The sequence below is a fragment of the Neovison vison genome, chromosome 11, assembly GCF_020171115.1.
Source record: "Neovison vison isolate M4711 chromosome 11, ASM_NN_V1, whole genome shotgun sequence".
Classification (NCBI taxonomy): domain Eukaryota; kingdom Metazoa; phylum Chordata; class Mammalia; order Carnivora; family Mustelidae; genus Neogale; species Neogale vison.
Genome location: NC_058101.1, coordinates 149450653 through 149467141, shown reverse-complemented (window position 1 = coordinate 149467141; position 16489 = coordinate 149450653).

Below are 16489 nucleotides of genomic sequence, written 5' to 3'. Positions count from 1 at the left end.
GAAAATCCTCCCTTCATTGAGTCCCTTCTCCATTTTGAATTAGGTTTCCTTTATTCATTTTCCCATTTCCCTGTTTTGATCAAGATCCTTCCTTGAATTCATTGCTACTCAAGCATGTGGTTGGTTATTTACTTATTAATTAAACATTTTTGTCTGTCTGTGTCCCTTAGTGGCAGAGAGGACCTTTCCTGGTATTCCTGTCCCAGGCTGCAGGGAGACCTTGAGGTGATGAAAACAACAGTAACCACATTTGTGCAACAAAGAAAGTAGGAGAAGGAGCTCTCAGGTATTTTCCATTCCTAAGGTTGTATCTTGTCTAGATTGTAAGCTTTGGAAATCATCTCAAAGTGTTGAGCTACATTATTCTATTTGGTGCATCACTTCTGTAGAGACTTGACAAGCATCAAGTTTAAAAATAATTATATGAAATAGAATTAAAAGTAACATGACAATTCCAGTATGTATAATGATTCTTAACCATGACCCAAATCTGAAGGTTGCCAACTGAGCACATCAAAGGACTGGGGACATCAGGTGAAATTTGTTGTAACCAGTGTGCTTGTTCCCTGATCTTGTGTAATTGAGTTTCTATCTCTCCAGAGGCATTTATCCAGGTGCAACAGGTGGTGTTTGCTATCGCACAAATGCCTCCTTGTTCAGCAAGTAGTCAAAGGCTATGCAATTGTCCAAAACTATCTTAGCCGATGAGTCAAATGATGAGTGTTGGGCTGCTACTGCTTTGGTGTGGAATTGGCTAGCTCTCCTACTATTAGAACTCATTAGTAGTTACTCTAACCCAAGGAAGAAAACCTCTCCCTACCGAATCTTGATGCCTCTTGGAAGTTCATTTAAGGCAGCCACAGAGGCTCAATGGGTTCTGATTTGTTATGGATGTTAACAGGGATGGTTAAATGTCCCAATAAGCACTGGTCTCCAATTCACCAGATATCTAAACATTCATATGCCCATGAAAATGCCATCCACTGCAGACAAACCTGAAACCAGGTGGAGCATAGAGGACTTCAGTTAATGTCTCGTTATTAATAGATACATTAACTGGAATTTTCTGATTGAAATTTTCAAGCCAGAGGTCAGAGAAATTAGGATGACATTCCGTAAAGTGCCATCCCATCCTAAAACTGTCTTTTCTAAAAGCCTTGCAAAGAGGAGTTAGCCCATTTGTATTACCCTCGAGTACAGGCAAATGATCATATTTAAGTAAGGAAAAGATGTGGATTGGAAGGAAATAAATGTTGTATGATTGGCAAAGGTAGAAGTGTCTAACTGAGTTAACATAGTTATGACTGGGGTAAGTATGGGAACACCTGACTATAATAACCTAGCCCCCTAGGTAACATGCACAAGTTTGTGGGTTTAATCAGTAGTGGTATTTGATACTAAGGAGAAATTGATGACAGGTAAGACCAAGGGGTCTCTGACATTTTGAACAGATTAGAGTTTCTGGCAATAGATGCAACTGTCAGAAAGATTTGCCTTTTGCAATAGATTGGAAAAAGAAAATAAGAGCATTGTCTTTCCAAAAAGGAGAGAAAGAAAAAAGGCGAGAAGCAATAGCAAGAAAAAAAGTGTACATGCCTAGCCCAGTCATTTGGGAAAGTCATCTGCCTTGGCTGTCATGTGCTTCAATTCCTGGTAAGGTCCCTTCTGACCAGCAAGGTTGGAGGGACTCTTGCTGAAAGTGTCTTTTCTAGGAGATGAAGTCTCCAGGCTGCAGGTTATGATGATGTCTAATGGTTTTGGCTCCTGGGAGCACTATGGAAAGATTGTTCTACCAAGTATGCTCATTCTCTTAGGATTTTATTAGACCTTAGCAAATTGGAAGTATATGTCCCTTTATCAGCTGTGGATCAAAGGAAGCAGGAGCTAGCTAGGTACTTTGGGCATACTGTGATTATCCCAAAAAGGGAGTTTTCCAGTTTCAAAAGGGGTGGATCTGAGATTCAGAAGAACCCAAAGCAGTGCTTTTGGCCAGGATATTTCAAGGGGTCTTACAAATTTTGCTAATTCAGTCTTAATAATGAATTAGTAATTCAACTGGTTCTGAAAATCAAGGGTGGTAGGCACAGTGAAAATGTTGCAAAAGTGGTCAAACAGCACAAATTTGTTGAGGCACCTGACCAGTAAAGTGGGTTCCTCAATTGCTAGGAAGTTCAGATGTGGGAGGTAGAGGGAATTCCCCAGGTAGGAATAATCCTTTCTAATAGGATCTTAGCCAAGATGGAAGTGGTTGGCCTGTTTACAAGGAGAATAGATTCTTATTGAACTCATACAAATAATTATCCTGCCATGAGAAAAAATACACAAGTTTCTGAATTCTGGAGGAATCATTTAGGAAGAAAAAAAATCATTTTGTCTTTATTCACAAAGATTTTAGCAATTTGTTGTAAGCCATAGACCACTTAAGAGAAAAAGTTTTATGTTCAGTTCAGTTATATGATCTTAAAGCTATCAGAGACCTATATTCTACAGCATTTGTCAGAGTTCTTTCTATGAACTTCTCCTTAAATGAAATACATTTGCAAAAGCATCAGAGTAAAACAATAACAAGTAACTTAAAAATGCCCATTAATAAATATCTGATGACAGTTCATTACAGCGGAATTGACAAGAAATTTGCTTATTTCTGTGACACATATTTTTAAATTATGACTGAGAACATTTTACCAGGACACCAGAATTTTAGGAATATCATATAAATTTTGGAGCACATAATTACATATCCAAATATAACGTAAAAAAGGTTTGGTGTTTCTTCTTATTTGATAAGCTTCTTATATAAAAGCCTAATTAGTTTAAAATTTCCTTTTGGGTAGGGAGAGAGAACAAATGTTCTAGGAACCTTTGAGATGTTCTAGGAACCCTCTGAAAAAACTCAAGTTCAAAAAGATTTCACCCAGAATTTGAATTTTGTTAAGTCCGTCAAAAATATGAAAAGATTTTAAACACCTGACCAAAGAGGATCACAGAAATTTATGAAACAAGACATAATTAACCATCTAACTAGAGTGACAAAAACATTTTAAAGGCAAATACAGAAGATCCTATAGTTGCCAAAAGCATTAGCTCTTTTTTTAATACAGAAGGCTCCAGTTTTCTTTTTTCTTTTCTTTTTCTTTTTATTTATTTTTTAAATTTCTTTTTGGTGTTCCAGAATTCATTGTTTTTTTTTTCAATTTATTTATTTTCAGAAAAACAGTATTCATTATTTTTTCACCACACCCAGTGCTCCATGCAAGCTGTGCCCTCTATAATACCCACCACCTGGTACCCCAACCTCCCACCCCCCCGCCACTTCAAACCCCTCAGATTGTTTTTCAGAGTCCATAGTCTCTCATGGTTCATCTCCCTTTCCAATTTACCCAAAAGCACATACCCTCCCCAATGTCCATAACCCTACCCCCCTTCTCCCAACCCCCCTCCCCCCAGCAACCCACCGTTTGTTTCGTGAGATTAAGAGTCACTTATGGTTTGTCTCCCTCCCTATCCCATCTTGTTTCATGGATACTTCTCCTACCCACTTAAGCCCCCATGTTGCATCACCACTCCCTCATATCAGGGAGATCATATGATATTTGTCTTTCTCCGCTTGACTTATTTCGCTAAGCATGATACGCTCTAGTTCCATCCATGTTGTCGCAAATGGCAAGATTTCGTTTCTTTTGATGGCCGCATAGTATTCCATTGTGTATATATACCACATCTTCTTGATCCATTCATCTGTTGATGGACATCTAGGTTCTTTCCATAGATTGGCTATTGTGGACATTGCTGCTATAAACATTCGGGTGCACGTGCCCCTTTGGATCACTACGTTTGTATCTTTAGGGTAAATTCCCAGTAGTGCAATTGCTGGGTCATAGGGCAGTTCTATTTTCAACATTTTGAGGAACCTCCATGCTGTTTTCCAGAGTGGTTGCACCAGCTTGCATTCCCGCCAACAGTGTAGGAGGGTTCCCCTTTCTCCGCATCCTCGCCAGCATCTGTCATTTCCTGACTTGTTGATTTTAGCCATTCTGACTGGTGTGAGGTGATATCTCATGGTGGTTTTGATTTGTATCTCCCTGATGCTGAGTGATATGGAGCACTTTTTCATGTGTCTGTTGGCCATCTGGATGTCTTCTTTGCAGAAACGTCTGTTCATGTCCTCTGCCCATTTCTTGATTGGATTATTTGTTCTTTGGGTGTTGAGTTTGTTAAGTTCTTTATAGATTTTGGACACTAGTCCTTTATCTGATATGTCATTTGCAAATATCTTCTCCCATTCTGTCAGTTGTCTTTTGATTTTGTTAACTGTTTCCTTTGCTGTGCAAAAGCTTTTGATTTTGATGAAATCCCAAAAGTTCATTTTTGCCCTTGCTTCCCTTGCCTTTGGCGATGTTCCTAGGAAGATGTTGCTGCGGCTGAGGTCGAAGAGGTTGCTGCCTGTGTTCTCCTCAAGGATTTTGATGGATTCCTTTCTCACATTGAGGTCCTTAATCCATTTTGAATCTATTTTTGTGTGTGGTGTAAGGAAATGGTCCAATTTCATTTTTCTGCACGTGGCTGTCCAATTTTCCCAACACCATTTATTGAAGAGGCTGTCTTTTTTCCATTGGACATTCTTTCCTGCTTTGTCGAAGATTAGTTGAGCATAGAGTTGAGGGTCTATTTCTGGGCTCTCTATTCTGTTCCATTGGTCTATGTGTCTGTTTTTGTGCCAGTACCATGCTGTCTTGATGATGACAGCTTTGTAATAAAGCTTGAAGTCCGGAATTGTGATGCCACCAACTTTGGCTGAAAAGATTTTTCAATATCCCTTTGGCTATTCGAGGTCTTTTCTGGTTCCATATAAATTTTAAAATTATTTGTTCCATTTCTTTGAAAAAGATGGATGGTACTTTGATAGGAATTGCATTAAATGTGTAGATTGCTTTAAGTAGCATAGACATTTTCACAATATTTATTCTTCCAATCCAGGAGCATGGAACATTTTTCCATTTCTTTGTGTCTTCCTCAATTTCTTTCATGAGTACTTTATAGTTTTCTGAGTATAGATTCTGTGCCTCTTTGGGTAGGTTTATTCCTAGGTATCTTATGGTTTGGGGTGCAATTGTAAATGGGATTGACTCCTTAATTTCTCTTTCTTCTGTCTTGTTGTTGGTGTAGAGAAATGCAACTGATTTCTGTGCATTGACCTTATATCCTGACACTTTACTGAATTCCTGTACAAGTTCTAGCAGTTTTGGAGTGGAGTCTTTTGGGTTTTCCACATAGAGTATCATATCATCTACGAAGAGTGATAGTTTGACTTCTTCTTTGTCGATTTGGATGCCTTTAATTTCCTTTTGTTGTCTGATTGCTGAGGCTAGGACTTCTAGTACTATGTTGAATAGCAGTGGTGATAATGGACATCCCTGCCGTGTTCCTGACCTTAGGGGAAAAGCTTTCAGTTTTTCTCCATTGAGAATGATATTTGCAGTGGGTTTTTCATAGATGGCTTTGATGATATTGAGGTATATGCCCTCTATCCCTACACTTTGAAGGGTTTTGATCAGGAAGGGATGCTGTACTTTGTCAAATGCTTTTTCAGCATCTATTGAGAGTATCATATGGTTCTTGTTCTTTCTTTTATTGATGTGTTGTATCACATTGACTGATTTGCGGATGTTGAACCAACCTTGCAGCCCTGGGATAAATCCCACTTGGTCGTGGTGAATAATCCTTTTAATGTACTGTTGAATCCTATTGGCTAGTATTTTGGTGAGAATTTTTGCATCTGTGTTCATCAAGGATATTGGTCTATAGCTCTCTTTTTTGATGGAATCCTTGTCTGGTTTTGGGATCAAGGTGATGCTGGCCTCATAAAATGAGTTTGGGAGTTTTCCTTCCATTTCTATTTTTTGGAACAGTTTCAGGAGAATAGGAATTAGTTCTTCTTTAAATGTTTGGTAGAATTCCCCCGGGAAGCCGTCTGGCCCTGGGCTTTTGTTTGTTTGGAGATTTTTAATGACTGTTTCAATCTCCTTACTGGTTATGGGTCTGTTCAGGCTTTCTATTTCTTCCTGGTTCAATTTTGGTAGTTTATATGTTTCTAGGAATGCATCCATTTCTTCCAGATTGTCAAATTTGTTGGCGTAAAGTTGCTCATAGTATGTTCTTATAATAGTTTGTATTTCTTTGGTGTTAGTTGTGATCTCTCCTCTTTCATTCATGATTTTATTTATTTGGGTCCTTTCTCTTTTCTTTTTGATAAGTCTGGCCAAGGGTTTATCAATTTTATTAATTCTTTCAAAGAACCAGCTCCTAGTTTGGTTGATTTGTTCTATTGTTTTTTTGGTTTCTATTTCATTGATTTCTGCTCTGATCTTTATGATTTCTCTTCTCCTGCTGGGCTTAGGGTTTCTTTCTTGTTCTTTCTCCAGCTCCTTTAGGTGTAGGGTTAGGTTGTGTACCTGAGACCTTTCTTGTTTCTTGAGAAAGGCTTGTACCGCTATATATTTTCCTCTCAGGACTGCCTTTGTTGTGTCCCACAGATTTTGAACCGTTGTATTTTCATTATCATTTGTTTCCATGATTTTTTTCAATTCTTCTTTAATTTCCCGGTTGACCCATTCATTCTTTAGAAGGATGCTGTTTAGTCTCCATGTATTTGTGTTCTTTCCAAACTTCCTCTTGTGGTTGAGTTCTAGCTTCAGAGCACTGTGGTCTGAAAATATGCAGGGAATGATCCCAATCTTTTGATACCGGTTGAGTCCTGATTTAGGACCGAGGATGTGATCTATTCTGGAGAATGTTCCATGTGCACTAGAGAAGAATGTGTATTCTGTTGCTTTGGGATGAAATGTTCTGAATATATCTGTGATGTCCATCTCATCCAGTGTATCATTTAAGGCCTTTATTTCCCTGTTGATCTTTTGCTTGGATGATCTGTCCATTTCTGTGAGGGGAGTGTTAAAGTCCCCTACTATTATTGTATTATTGTTGATGTGTTTCTTTGATTTTGTTATTAATTGGTTTATATAGTTTGCTGCGCCCATGTTGGGGGCATAGATATTTAAAATTGTTAGATCTTCTTGTTGGACAGACCCTTTGAGTATGATATAGTGTCCTTCCTCATCTCTTATTATAGTCTTTGGCTTAAAATCTAATTGATCTGATATAAGGATTGCCACTCCTGCTTTTTTCTGATGTCCATTAGCATGGTAAATTCTTTTCCACCCCCTCAGTTTAAGTCTGGAGGTGTCTTCGGGTTTAAAATGAGTTTCTTGGAGGCAACATATAGATGGGTTTTGTTTTTTTATCCATTCTGATACCCTGTGTCTTTTGATTGGGGCATTTAGCCCATTAACATTCAGGGTAACTATTGAGAGATATGATTTTAGTGCTATTTTATTGCCTGTAAGGTGACTGTTACTGTATATTGTCTCTGTTCCTTTCTGATATACCACTTGTAGGCTCTCTCTTTGCTTAGAGGACCCCTTTCAGTATTTCCTGTAGAGCTGGTTTGGTGTTTGCAAATTCTTTCAGTTTTTGTTTGTCCTGGAAGCTTTTATTTTTTTTTTTATTTTTATTTTTATTTTTTTTTTATTTTTTTAAAGATTTTATTTATTTATTTGAGAGAGAGAGACAGTGAGAGAGAGCATGAGAGGGGAGAAGGTCAGAGAGCGAAGCAGACTCCCCATGGAGCTGGGAGCCCGATGTGGGACTCGATCCCGGGACTCCAGGATCACGCCCTGAGCCGAAGGCAGTCGTCCAACCAACTGCGCCACCCAGGCGTCCCTGTCCTGGAAGCTTTTAATCTCTCCTTCTATTTTCAATGATAGCCTAGCTGGTAATAGTATTCTTGGCTGCATGTTTTTCTCGTTTAGTGCTCTGAAAATGTCATGCCAGCTCTTTCTGGCCTGCCAGGTCTCTGTGGATAAGTCAGCTGCCAATCTAATACTTTTACCATTGTATGTTACAGACTTCTTTTCCCGGGCTGCTTTCAGGATTTTCTCTTTGTCACTAAGGCTTGTAAATTTTACTATTAGGTGACGGGGTGTGGGCCTATTCTTATTGATTTTGAGGGGCGTTCTCTGAACCTCCTGAATTTTGATGCTCGTTCCCTTTGCCATATTGGGGAAATTCTCCCCAATAATTCTCTCCAGTATACCTTCTGCTCCCCTCTCTCTTTCTTCTTCTTCTGGAATCCCAATTATTCTAATGTTGTTTCGTCTTATGGTGTCACTTATCTCTCGAATTCTCCCCTCATGGTCCAGTAGCTGTTTGTCCCTCTTTTGCTCAGCTTCTTTATTCTCTGTCATTTGGTCTTCTATATCGCTAATTCTTTCTTCTGCCTCATTTATCCTAGCAGTGAGAGCCTCCATTTTTGATTGAACTTCATTAATAGCTTTTTTGATTTCAACTTGGTTAGATTTTAGTTCTTTTATTTCTCCAGAAAGGGCTTTTATATCTCTGGAGAGGGTTTCTCTAATATCTTCCATGCCTTTTTCAAGCCCAGCTATAACCTTGAGAATTGTCATTTTGAACTCTAGATCTGACATATTACCAATGTCTGTATTGATTAGGTCCCTAGCCTTCGGTACTGCCTCTTGTTTTTTTTTTTGTTGTGAATTTTTCCGCCTTGTCATTTTGTCCAGCTAAGAGTATATGAAGGAGCAAGTAAAATACTAAAAGGGTGGCAACAATCCCAGGAAAATATGCTTTAACCAAATCAGAAGAGATCCAAATCATGAGGGGGGATTTCTCTCCCCTCACGATTGAGTGAGGGATCTCCTCTGATTGGGATCTCCTTTGATTGGGATCTCCCAATCTCTTCTGATTGGGATCTCCCAATCTCTTCTGATTGGGATCTCTTCTGATTTGGGGATAAAAAGAGGTTCAAAAAGAAAGAAAGAAAAAAAAGAAAAAAAGAATTAAAAAAAAAGAGATTGAATTAAAAATTCAATCAAGAATTTAAAAAAGAATTAAGAAAAAAAAGATTGAAGAGATTAGGATCTCTTCTGATTTGGGGATAAAAAGAGGTTCAAAAAGAAAGAAAGAAAAAAAAAGAAAAAAAAAGAATAAAAAAAAGAAAATGAATAAAGAAAATTGTAAAAAAGCAAAATATATATATATTAGATAATCTAGTTAAAAAACGTTAAAAAAGAAAAGGGTAAAAGTTATAAAAAATTTTAGCAGAAGAAGAGAAAAAAATGAAAAAGAAAAAAAAAATAAATTAACTGCAAGACTAAAAAATCACAGGCAGAAAGCCATGAGTTCCGTGGTTTGTTTTCTCCTCCTCTGGAATTCTGCTGCTCTCTCCTTGGTATTGAAACTGCACTCCTTGGTAGGTGAACTTGGTCTTGCCTGGATTTCTTGTTGATCTTCTGGGGGAGGGGCCTGGTGTAGTGATTCTCAAGTGTCTTTGCCCCAGGCGGAATTACACCGCCCTTACCAGGGGCCGGGCTGAGTGATCTGCTCGGCTTTGCTTTCAGGAGCTTTTGTTCCCTGAGCGCTTTCCGTAGAGTTCCAGAGGACGGGAATACAAATGGCGGCCTCCTGGTCTCCGGCCCGGAGGAGCCAAGAGCCCGGGGCCCCGCTCCCCTGTGCGCCCTCAGCGAACAGCTCCTAGTAACTCGCGTCTGCCTAACCTCCGGCCGCGCTCCGAGCTCACCGAGCTTGCGACCGGTTCAAGGCAACTCCGAGCTGCGAGCTTACTGTCGGCTCTGTCTCTGCAGCCGGCTTTCCCGTTCCAATATCCGCAAGCTCTGTGACACTCAGACACCCCCGATCCTTCTGTGACCCCGCGGGACCTGAGGTCACGCCGACCCTGTGTGGGCTTCGCCCCGGTTTAGCCTCCGGAGCGATGTCCCTCAGCGGAACAGACTTTAAAAGTCCTGATTTTGTGCTCCGTTGCTCCGCCGCTTGCCGGGAGCCGGCCCCTCCCCCCAGGTTCTATCTTCCCGTCGCTTTGGATTCACTTCTCCGCCAGTCCTACCTTTCAGAAAGTGGTTGTTTTTCTGTTTCTAGAATTGCTGTTCTTCTTCTCTTCGATCTGCCGATGGATTTGCAGGTGTTTGCAATCTTTAGATAAGCTCTCTAGCTGATCTCCTGCTAGCTGAAGTAGTCTCAGCCTGCTACTTCTCCGCCATCTTGACTCCTCCCCCAGAATTCATTGTTTATGCACCACAGGCAGTGCTCCATGCAATGTGCCCTCCTTAATACCCACCAACAGGCTCACAAGGTTCCATTTTTCTAAGAAATCAAAGACCTGATAAAGATAAAACAGAATCTTTGTTCCCTAGGCAGATTACATTAAAGGTAAAGAAACTTTGTTTACAATTTCTTATTAAGAGCAAAGCAATAATCTAAGAAAACTCTGTCCTTTTAATAGAAAAAACAAATTTTAATTCTGTACCAGTGTATTTTTGATACTAAAATTCTTTCTCTGTCTTTTTCTTTAACTTAAAAAAACCCATTTCAGTTTTAGTTGGACCACAAAAATATTTCTTTCTGGAGAGTCTTTTTTCACAATCCTTCTACAACTTACTGTATCTATTCCACTTTTGTTCCTTTTCCTCTCTTATTCTGGTAATCATTTTTCTTTAGAATAAAATTACTGTCTTTTTCCTCAACAAGAAAATGCATATCCATTCTAATACTTATTGTTGCTGAAAATGGACATCCTGTTTTTCTTGCTTACCTTTCATAAATAATCATTTTCTTTCACCCCCATTGTTTCTGGTAGCTTTATTTTTACATATATCAACTAGCATTCTTAATCCATAGAATCTTCAGTTCCTAGTGAAAGCTAAGAAGTAAGAAATGATGGACTGGCAAACTTATTTATAAATACATTTCATAATTCTAGAAGCATATGTCCCTTTAACTAGTACAGTCTTTCAATGTGGCACAAGACGTTGTTACCCACAGACCCAAATTTATCTTCAGTTTTTCTGAAATAGAAACCCCAAAGTAGATAAACTTATGTTCAATAATTAACATTTTAGTATTTGGTCTTGGTGAAAAATGGTCTAGATAGTCAATGAAATTTCATCATTTAAAGTTTCAAGTTACCAAAGATTTGGGGAAGGTATGTTTTAAGCACACATACCATAAAACATAATTGTTCTACCTTAAAAGATTCTCATTCCATTTTCATTTATCTGTAACACTTGCTCCCCCAAATTATGTTTAGATTACTCATAAAAGCTAATGAGACATTTGACAAAATCAGCAATAATCTCAAGTGAATTTTCTTGCTGACAAATTTTGCAACAGAAATAACATGAACTTAATTGATTACATTTAATGCTGATAACTCTGAGGACATGCTTATTTTTATGAAACCAACAAACTTAAACTAGCTTTTAGTGTATCTCAAAGCATGTGAATTCAAAAAACTTTTGAACCAGTCTACTTAATTTATAGAAGCATTTTTAACCCACTGAGTCACCCAGGTGCCCCTAGAAGCATTTCTTAAAGCCAATTAAATAGAGTTTTTTACAAATTAATTTTGGTAATATCATCCAGAGATAGAAAAATATCACATATCTATAACATACATACATAGACCTACATAATATATAGACAGACACAGAGATCTTACAACTTTTGTTTTAGAAATTTTAGCTATGTTTCAGGTATAAACTCAAAAGAATAGTTAGATCCAAATTATGTTTCTGGCAGATGGCCTTAGTTAATGTTACCTCCTCAGATGGCCAAAGTTTTTACTAAAGATTTTTTTATTTGTATACTATAAGGATCCTTTCAGAACTATTTTTGGAATCATTTTGTCTTTCAGGATCTTCTGCATTCCATTCTAAGAATGCATTCCATTGTCACTGAGATGTTGCAAACTTCTCTTTTAAGGGATCCCCTTAAGGTGGATTTATCTAAAATAAAGTTTCCCCAGAATGACCATTACTAATTCCAAAGTATCCAAAAGTTTACCCAGTTTTCAGAAAGGCACAAGAATCTGGTCCAAGGATTGAATGGAAACTATCTTTGGACTCTCTAAAACATAACATGAGGGGCCCTATTTTCCAATAGCTGTTTTGTAACACTAGAAATCACGTGTATTCCCATCTTTTGAACAGGATGGGTGACTTACCAAGAGGCTTCAACAAATGGAAACAGAAACAGAAGGGAGTTAACAGAAATAGAGAACAAGTATGCACAGTAAAGTTGGAGAGCTCAGAACACAAACAAAGTAAAACAACCAGAAATTTAGAAAACAAAAAATTACTCAACAGAAAGGTTGATATTTTTATTAAAACAGATCCCAAGTAAAGTCCAAAAGATTGACCGAAAGGAGAGAGCTTGAATCAGAGAGGAGACTTACCCAAATCAAAATAGAAGACGACAATGCACCTTGCAAAGAGTATGAGGAGCTCAAGTGGGTACTGTGCATAGTTCTGGGTGTCAGTAGTTCTCCAGGGTTTGTCTCCTTTGATTCCACTTCCAACATCAAGAAATGTCGGGGGGTGGGGTTATGGACATTGGGGAGGGTATGTGCTATGGTGAGTGCTGTGAAGTGTGTAAACCTAGGAATTCACATACCTGTACCCAGTGGGATAAAAATATATTATATGTTTATAAAAAATAAAAAATGAATTAAAAACAAAAGAAAAAGAAATGTCAACCATCAAAAGAAGGTAAGCAGTTTAGCCAACAAAAGCAACCTTGGTTTGGAATAGCAGAGGAAATCAGGACAAGCAAACTGGCTATCCCCAAGCAAGTCCAAAGAAAGGAGGAGAACATCCTTATATAGAGGAAAGGAGAAAGTTTGGAGGGGTTGTTTTGAACAAAAATTCATTGGAGGAGAAGAAGAGTTTGGGATATTGACGTTTCCTCATTGGCTGGGTTGTTGCTGGGCAAGGGGAAAATCTTCCTTTTTCTGGGTGACATATGTAAAGTAAGCTATGACTCTTGATCTTGGGGTTGAGTTCAAACTCTACATTGGGTATGGGCCTCCTTAAAAAAATAATAATGTCACTTAAATTTATATATTTTCTCCCTCTTTATGTGTCATGGATTTCAACACATCATTTCCCACTCCTGATATGACTATATTCTTTCTCTTTCTTTTTTATACTTGATACTTCAGTAATTGACTCACAGGTATTCATAACTGTCTCTTTATTATAATGAAGTGGTCATAATTTTGCCCTCAGTTCAAAATTTTCTGATACTTACATCATGAACCTAGTTTCTGTTGTGGTGGTGGTTTTTATTTAGTTGCAACGTTGTAGTGTGCCTTTACCTGCTCTTTTATTTTCTACCTTTCTGGATAACATTCTATTAGATGTGTTACATGATAACCGCAAAAAAAGACTTTGTGTTACAATCTAATCAGAACTTTTTTAAAAAAGATTTTATTTACTTGACAGACAGAGATCACAAGCAGGCAGAGAGGCAGGCAGAGAGAGAGAGGAGGAAGCAGGCTCTGAGCCTGTGGAGCTTGATCCCAGATCCCTGGGATCATGACCTGAGCCAAAGGCAGAGGCTTTAACCCACTGAGCCACCCAGGCACCCTAATCAGAACTTTTTAATACAGTCATTTAACACATTTATATCCATTAATAATATAAACATATTTGGCTTTAATATTGTTATTTTATATCATACCCTCTGTTTAATATCTCAAAATATATTTCACCATAGGTCTCTTTGTTTTATAGTATATTTCATCCTATAACTTAGAAATCTTATTTTTGTTCAACTAGTTCCTGTTACAACTATATATTTATATAATTTCTATAATCCTCCATTTTTTCAGTTCTTTTAATGTCCAGAAAGGAAAGATAATGAAATTAGTGTAATTCTCTTCTTCCACCTTTCCTTCTACTACCCATTTTTAAATCATATTCTCTTAATATTTATCTTTGTAGTTTTAGATATAGTTGTATACCTATCACTTGATTTATCAACTTAATCTAATAAATTTTGATGAGTAGAAATAAATTAGCATATCTGCTCTCTTACTTTTCTCCTTTTTCTCCGCACTACCACTGTTTGTTAATTACTCAGTTCAATATTATTAGTTTATACATCACAGTATATGTATGTATCCAATAGCTATTACCACAGTCATGCTGAATAATGAGCCACGCTAAACTCACCCTAACCTCACCCAAACTTATTCCCTCTCATGCACCTGAAGGATAATTAATATAGACTCAGCTCAGGTAGATTTGATTTCAGGGTGAAAGGTGATCCAGCTCTGCTTCCCTGTCTGTCATCTTCCTTGGACCACGGGTTGGCCAGGTCATGTTCCCTGCATATGGATGGAAGAAATTTGAGAATAATGAGCACATGCAGCTCTGAGCTATCATTCTGTGCACATTCTGTTGGCCAAAGAAAGTCAGAGAGCCAACTGCTCTGTCACATTGCAAAGGGAATGGATTCTAGGAGGCTAAAAAAAACCTGGAAACAGTAGTATACTCTTCACAAATATGTTAGCATAATTCCCACATTTGTTTTAGCTCAGTTATGTAGTTACAGATTCATTGCTCATTATGGATCCTATTGCCAGAATTTATGCAATTATCTCTGGCTTGCTGAAGTTTTCTTCCTGAGAATAGTATCCCCTGGGGCACCTGGGTGGCTCAGTGGGTTAAAGCCTCTGCCTTCGGCTCAGGTCATGATCCCAGGGTCCTGGGATCGAGCCCCGCATTGGGCTCTCTGCTCAGTGGGGAGCCTGCTTCCTCCTCTCTCTCTGCCAGCCTCTCTGCCTACTTGTGATCTCTGTCTGTCAAATAATGAATAAAATCTTAAAAAAAAAAAGAATAGTATCCCCTAAGATAATGCATGTTCTAAAATGTTGGCCTATTGGCTATGAATTTTTTTTCTTGAAACAACTTATTTTTTGCACAATAATTGAAATAAATCACATGTTTTATAAGTACACAATTTGATAACCTTGGACTTAATGTATACACTGTGAAACCATCACCACAGCCAAGATAGTGGACATACCCCTCATCCTCAACATTTCCCTACTGCCCCTTTTATTCTGTCCCTCCTGTCCTTCCCCTCTTTCACTCCCAATTGATCAGCAGTCTGGTTTCTGTCACTCTAATTAGCATTGTCCACAGTTTTCTATCAATGAAATCATGTATTACATAATCTTTTTTTTACCAGGTTTCTTTTACTCAGTATAGTTACATTGACATTTATTTATGTAGTTTGTATATTAGTGGTTTGTTGCTTTTTATTGCTAAGTAACATTACTTTGAATGGATACACCTAATTTGTTTCTCCATTCATGCACTGGTGGCACATTTAGGTTGTTTTCAGTTTGGGGTACTACAAATATGGCCACTATGAACATTTATGTACAAACCCTTTATGGACATATATTTCCTTTTATCTTTGGTAAATACCTAGGAGGTAAATGAATGGATCATATGGTAGGAGTATGTTTAACATCTTGAGAAACTGCTTAAATATTTTCAAGAGTGACTTTATGTTTTCCCCAACAGTGTTTGAAAGTTATTTCCTCAATAACCTTGTTAACACCTGGTATTGTTTTAATTTTAATTTAACTTTAGTTATTCTCATGGGAGTGTAGTGTTGTTTCACTGTAAACTTAATTTGCATTCTCTTTAATGATAAAGTTATTGAGCAGCTTTTCATATGCTTGTTATCCATATATCTTATTTGATGAAATGTCTATTCAAATAATTTACCCTTGTTTTAAATTGAGTTGCTTTCTTATTTTTAAGTTATGAGAGTTCTTTATATATTCACAATACACATCTTTTCTTAGGCATATGATTTGCAAAGATTTTCCCCAATACACGTACTTGTCTTTCGTTTCTCTTAGCAGTGTCTTTTGAATAACAGAAGTTTTCAATTTTGATAAAGTTCAGTTTATCAATCTATTCTTTTATGTATTGTGTTTTTAATGTCATATATTACCCAATTCAAGGTCACAAAAATTTTCTACTAGGTTTTCATCTAGGATTTTGATACAATTACACTGAAGATGTAGATTGTTTTAGGTAGTACTAACATTTTAACAATAATGTTTTCCAATCCATGAACATGGGATGTCTTTCCATCGATTTAAATATGCTTTCATTGCTCCCAGCAATGTTTTATATATTTTTCAGTGTACATATTTCTGACTTCATGATTAAATTTATTCCCAGTTATTTTATTCTTTGCATGCAATTATAGATTAATTATTTTATAAATTTTCTTTTCAAATTGTTCATTGCTTATATATAGGAAAAACAATGGATTTTTATATGTTGATATTATACCCTACAAACTTGGCTGAACTCATTTATTAGCTCTGGTAGTTTTCTTTTAATTCTTTGGTATTTCCCATTGTGACAATAAAGTAGTTTTATGTCTTCCTTTCTAATTGGGTGCCTTTTAATTATTTTTTTTTCTATTCATTCCTATTTTATTTAGCCAGGGTGTTTGAGTAAACGTCAAAGTTAAGGCTCTTCAAACAACTCTTTCATCAATTTGGTACAAATGAGCAGATTATCAA